At 41.3% G+C, this 6,263-nt stretch overlaps 1 pseudogene; it reads right to left on the minus strand.

The window, feature by feature from the left end:
• Positions 1-1,019, minus strand: part of LOC100346447 (complement component 1 Q subcomponent-binding protein, mitochondrial pseudogene) — a 61,983-nt pseudogene extending 60,964 nt beyond the window's left edge.
• Positions 1,020-6,263: the final 5,244 nt, after the last annotated feature.

The following is a 6,263-nucleotide window of genomic DNA, read 5'->3' on the forward strand; positions in this document are numbered from 1 at the left end:
TGAAACTATCTCTGTTTCTGGGCATGAGACCTAGTGCAAGTTCTGAGAACATTTTTTTTTTTTTTTTTATTTTGGAGGAGGTAAAAGCAATTTATTGTCCATCATTATGTTGTACAAAAATCTGGAAATGATAAATTAGTACAGAAAAAAGTGATAAATGAGAGTGCAACAGTAATTATTTGAATTTACTATTTTTCATGGTATAAGGATGGTCACCATTGCAGTGCACGGGTCTCTTGGTGTCAGAGCAGGTTTTGTTCACCTACCATACAAGTTTCAGTGCCCTCCTCTACCGGCTCTTGACTTTTGAAGTCCTCAAGGAAAGTAATGCACTGCTGGTGCTCACGCGCAGGGCTAAGCTGCACCAATTTATCCGCAAAAGTATTGTCCTCCCCTCGGTCTCTGAGGAAATCCATTAGGTGGTTGTACAAGGTCCAGTCCAGGGAATCTATATTGAGTGTGTAGTTGGGGTTCTTCCACTCAGATTCAACATGGCCTGAAAGCTAACTTCCCAGACAGAGAGAAAATGTCGCTCTCAGTGTCTTCTTGTCCAACCTCATCCTCTGGAGAGCGGCAGTCCAGTCTGAGGGCCTTCTCGCGGTCACTCTTGGTAACTTCAACCATGAAATTCAGAGCTGACCTCAATTCAGGCCTCTGTTCCTGAGCCTTCTGTCCTTGTGAGGGCTCCTCACCACCATCAAAGGTTGGTGAGATGCTGTTGTTAATGCTGATAGTAACAGTGGTCTTTCCCCCAGCCACTTCCCACATGAGTTTAGCTTCTGTCCCATTCACTTCCGGCTCCCATCCTCCAGATACTTTGGGGAGAGATTTGTGCTCCTGGATTTTCTCCTCCTCCTTAGTCTCATTGGTAAGGACATCCTTAAGAGCTTTGTCTCCTCCTCTGTGCAGCGCGCAGCAACAGCACATGGCAACTCAGGGCCCATGAGGGTGCAGGAGGCGCTGCCACCACACACAAAGGGCTGGGTGCACTGCCGGAGCTGGGGCTGGAGCAGCTGCATCAGCCTATGCCCAGGACGTCAGAGCCCAGTGCGTAGGGCGCAACCAAGCAGAGGGAGCATGGCAAGATGGCAGCAGCTACGTGCGTATGCAAAGAACTACCCCAGCCAAAGTGTTCTGTGACCGCCTGAGATCAAGGAACATTTAGGGCAGGAAATTGAGGCTGAGGAGCCCCTCATGATGAATGGTAGATGCTTGTCTAATTTCTTCCTCACATGTTCACCCTTTAAGCATCCTCTTACAAGCTTCAGCTTTGTTGTTGACTAATTTGGTAGCACACTTGGATACATATTGTTGATGTGGTATTATTCCTCTAGGGTTTTTTTTAAAAGAATGTTGAGAGAGGAGGAGGGGAGACAATGATCATGATGCAGATATCCACAACTATTCCCTAAATACATCACTAATCTCTGTTTAGAAGCATTGACTTTCTTTCCCGAAACTGGCATTTACTAGTTATGTTATATTGAATGAGGGACTTGGTCACCCTGAACTCATTTCCTGATTTTCAAGCAAGAATCATTTTTACCCTACAGAATTATTCTAAGACTCAACTGAAATAGTGGCTTACAAAGTTTTACACTCTTAAACAAGTCTTGATTGGGAAGAATCCAGGCATTCAGCAAATGGAAAGGTTGTTACAGAGATTGAGCCATGGAAACCAATGCTCTGAGAATAGTAGGACTACTGGGGCCAATGCTGTGGCTCAGCAGATTAGTGCCCTGGCCTGAAGCACCAGAATCCCATATGGGTGCCAGTTCTAGTCCTGCTGCTCCTCTTTCGATCCAGCTCTGCACTGTGGCCTGGGAAAGCAGAAGAAGATGGCCCAAGTCCTTGGGCCCCTGCACCCGTGTGGAAGACCCAGAAGAAGCTCCTGGCTCCTGGTTTCAGATGGTGCAGCTCTGGCCATTGTGGCCATCTGGGGAGTGACACAGTGGATAGAAAACCTCTCTATCTCTCTGTAACTCTGTCTTTCAAATAAATAAATCTTTTTAAAAAATGAATAGTAGGACTACTGTACACAATTTTGATTTTATAACTTATGCTTCACAAACTGCAGCAATGTGTTAATTATAATTGAATTCACTTCGGCCGGCGCCGCGGCTCACTAGGCTAATCCTCCGCCTAGCGGCGCCGGCACACCGGGTTCTAGTCCCGGTTGGGGCGCCGGATTCTGTCCCGGTTGCCCCTCTTCCAGGCCAGCTCTCTGCTGTGGCCAGGGAGTGCAGTGGAGGATGGCCCAGGTGCTTGGGCCCTGCACCCCATGGGAGACCAGGAAAAGCACCTGGCTCCTGGCTCCTGCCATCGGATCAGCGCGGTGCGCCGGCCGCAGCGCACTGGCCGCGGCGGCCATTGGAGGGTGAACCAACGGCAAAAGGAAGACCTTTCTCTCTGTCTCTCTCTCTCACTGTCCACTCTGCCTGTCAAAAAAAATAATAATAATAATAAAAAAATAAAAATAAAAAAAAATTATAGAATTCACTTGTATGTTCTTTGCAGGCTCATCCCATGAGGCTTGTGCGCTCTCAGCCTGTGTGGGGTCATGGCGCTCTTTGGCAATAAGCACTGGAGAAAAGTTTTGGTGACCATGTCTGCTTTATTAATGGCCATGCACACTTTTTAAAGGGCAGACAGAGGCGGCAAAGGGCAGGCAAAAGGGGCATAGCTAGTTCAGGGCAATGCTATTCTATATGATAGAGCCGATATTGGCACCGCTATGCTTCTCAAATCAGCTTGAAGGTCACGTAGGCTACAGTAACTTTCCAGGTGGGCCTGGGCCACACCTGGGAGCAGTTTACCTGATTGGAAGAAGGCAGGGGTGGGAGGAATGTGCCCAGGGGTTCCTGCTGCCTGCCAGCAGTCAAGCTAACTGCATGGGCAGGGCAGGCAGTTTCAAAAGATCACCCACAGTTCTTATCTTGAAGATCTGAGATATGGATTTCTACAGCGTTAATGTGACTATGCTACATTCCCAAGGCAGTTGTTATGCTAGCATGTCATGAATGAATGGTGCTTAGAAAGTAGGTGACTTAACCTTAGGTCTATCTCAGTCTTCATCTCTCTGGATCTGTGTAGATTTCAGTCACATTGTGGAGCTCAAGACAATTCATACACAGAGATAGAGAGAGTAGTGAAGGGAGACCGTGATAAAATATTGGCTGAGCTACCAGTCATGACCCCAGGGAAGTCAACAGGAGGCACAGAGAGAAGGAGCTCCCCTGTTTCCCACATCTCTGTGATCCGTATAGACTTCTTGTAACACATAATAATTCATGTTTTCTTAATTTCATTAGGATATTTGTCAGGGGTCTGTTCATTTACCTTCCACTCTATACACCCTTGATGGCCTTTGGTCAAATAGTGCTTTGGGAGATGCAATTAATTTTTGATTCAAGTTACTTCAAATATTTTTCAGTATAAACTTTGATTTTGTATCTCCCAGGCATCACTTTTAATAGGATCATTCATTCCAGTATGTGAAAATCATAGTTTTTTGCTTCCAGCAACAGAAATGAATTCTGGATAAAGAATCAATTGGAAGGATATCAGCAGGAAAACCATAGAGCCAGGACAGATAGGATGTAAAGGAGGCAGATACAGGCAAAGTGGTGTATTTCATGATGCCATGCATGGTTCCATTGCCCTTGAAAAAATGAATTCCCTTATCACAATTGAGAGTTCTTTTATTTGACTCTGCTAATTTTTGTCACTCTAAAGATGTGGGGTCATGTGCTACATTCTAGCAGAGACAGGAGGGGCTGTCCTTACCTCTCACCTATCATGAAATTATTTGCAAGCTTCATTTTGTATGTTCTATAGACAGAGAAGCAAATTTATGCCACAGATGGAAGAAGAATGCTAGTGCAATTTAACATCTCTTCATACACCCCTACTAATCTTCCTTTTTTTTCCCTGGAAATGATCAGATTCATGAAAGAATGAAAGATCTATGAGATGAAATATTATTGTGGTAGTGTTTGGTTTATAATGAGTAAAAAGATGTCAAAACAGGAGATACAATTTGAAAAAGCAGAGAATTTGGAATCACATAAACCAATGTTTAAACCTTGGCCCTATCAGTCCCAAGCTTTGTGATCTTAAACAAGCCCTTACTCTCAAAATCTCCACTTCCAATCCCCTTGGATTAATGTCAGGATTTAATGAAAAAAAAAAAAAAATGATGTATCACAAAGCCTAACATATCGTAGGTGGTCCTTAAGTAGAATTATCACTATTAGTTCAAAGAATGAAGTAATTTCTTAAGACTTAATATTTTCAAATTTGTATATATATATACATATATACATATACACACACACATATATATACATATATGTGTATATGTATATATATATGAAGTTGTATACCTTAAACACAATAAAAATAAATAAAAAATAAACATTCAAATATCAAATTGACATTTATTTTTGATAAATTCTCCGGAGTTTAAAAAGCATATTATTTTCCTGCAAGAAAACTGTGCTCAACTGACTAGCAACGTACAGTAAAATTCCTGTCAACTTTAAAAAAATAAAAAGTTCTCAAATCTTGGGGCCAGTGCTGTGGTATAGCAGGTAAAGCTACCTCCTGCCATACCAGTATCCCATGTGGATGCCAGTTGGAGTCCTGGCTGCTCCACTTCCAATCCAGCTTTCTGCTGTGGCCTAGGAAAGCAATAGAAGATGACCCAAGTGCTTGAGCCCCTGCACCCGCATGTGAGACCCAGAAGAAGCTCCTGGCTGCTGGCTTCGGATCGGCGCAGCTCGGGCCGTTGCAGCCATCTGGGAAGTGAACCAGCGGATGGAAGACCCCCTCCCCCCCCCCGCTTCTCCTTCTCTCTCTGTGTAACTCTGACTTTCAAATAAATAAATAAATACATCTTTAAAAAAAAGTTCTCAAATCTTAATATTAAGAAGGGAATTGAGGGAAAGAAATGGAGAGGGAGGGAAGTATGATTATCTTCTTAGAATTGTACCTATGGAATACATGAAATGTATTTTTTATATTAATAAATTCTTTTTAAAAATAAAAAAAAAGAAATCTGTCTAGTGGGATTAAATGCTAAGTTAAAGGGGGGGGCATTTTCTCAGGTGTTTGTGTTTCCACATATTTTCTGCAGATACTTATCATGGAAGGTTTATATATTATGTGATGATTGTTTTTCATAATAAAATTACAGTTGGTTTGAATGAAATTGTAAACAGAAAGTAGAAATATCCAGTTTAAAGGAATTGGCTAGCTATAAAGAGTTTAGTCAATTTTACTCATTGGTTTGTAGTTCAAATATAAGCCCCAGTCAAATTCCAAACTCTTTTACATTAAATGCCCTTGGTTTGTTATAAATTAAAAAAAATTTCACTTAAATATTTTAGTTCAATGAATATAGTATGCATTGGGTAAAGAACATGTGAAATATAACTTCAAACACTTTAACCTACAGCTACCCTAGACAAGTATTCTGCCATTTTAGGCTTTATTTAAATTCTAGACTCGAGATTTCATTGTTTACCCTGAATACATTTGGATATTTCTAAGCCAAGTTGAACACTCCAAAATATCATGAAAGAAAGTCATTCTTTTTTAAAAATGAGAGCGAGAGAGATGAGAGAGAGAGAGAGAGAGAGAGAGAGAGAGATAAGGTGAGAACATTTAAGATCTACTCTAATAGCAACTTTCAGTAGCTAATATAGTATCCCTAAATATAATCACCATGCTGTACATCACACACCCAGAAGAAGAATAAGCTATTCTAATGAGATTTCTGCTTTACTAAGTAGTTTGACGTAGTGTTGGGGTACTAAATTCCTTAGTAATACTGAGATGAGAAATCGAAAGCTTGTAGGATCAAGGAAAACATATTCTGAGACTCGTAGTTGAGATCCTCCCCTCCCAATTTGAACTTTTTGAATTAGTTTCATCTACTTACTTTATGATATCATGAAATTGCCAATCTGCGTAGATACCTTGCTCTTGATAACAAAATATCTCTTGGAAATCTGTAGGAATGGGTGATACTAAAAACTGAGTAGAGGGAAAGTGGGATGATAATGAAGATTTTTAGTGTGCGTCATATCATATAGCAGTATTTCTTCTGCCTTGTTTTACAGTGACTCAAAAATGATTTATTATCTGCTCTGAAATAGTGCTGTTCCAATACAATAGTGATCTATAAAGGTTTTTTGTCATGCTCTGTCAATAAAATACTTCTGCCTTCTGGCCTTATCTAAGAGTATTAGTTTTCCATT

Source organism: Oryctolagus cuniculus, chromosome 3 (genome assembly GCF_964237555.1).
Source record: "Oryctolagus cuniculus chromosome 3, mOryCun1.1, whole genome shotgun sequence".
Lineage (NCBI taxonomy): Eukaryota > Metazoa > Chordata > Mammalia > Lagomorpha > Leporidae > Oryctolagus > Oryctolagus cuniculus.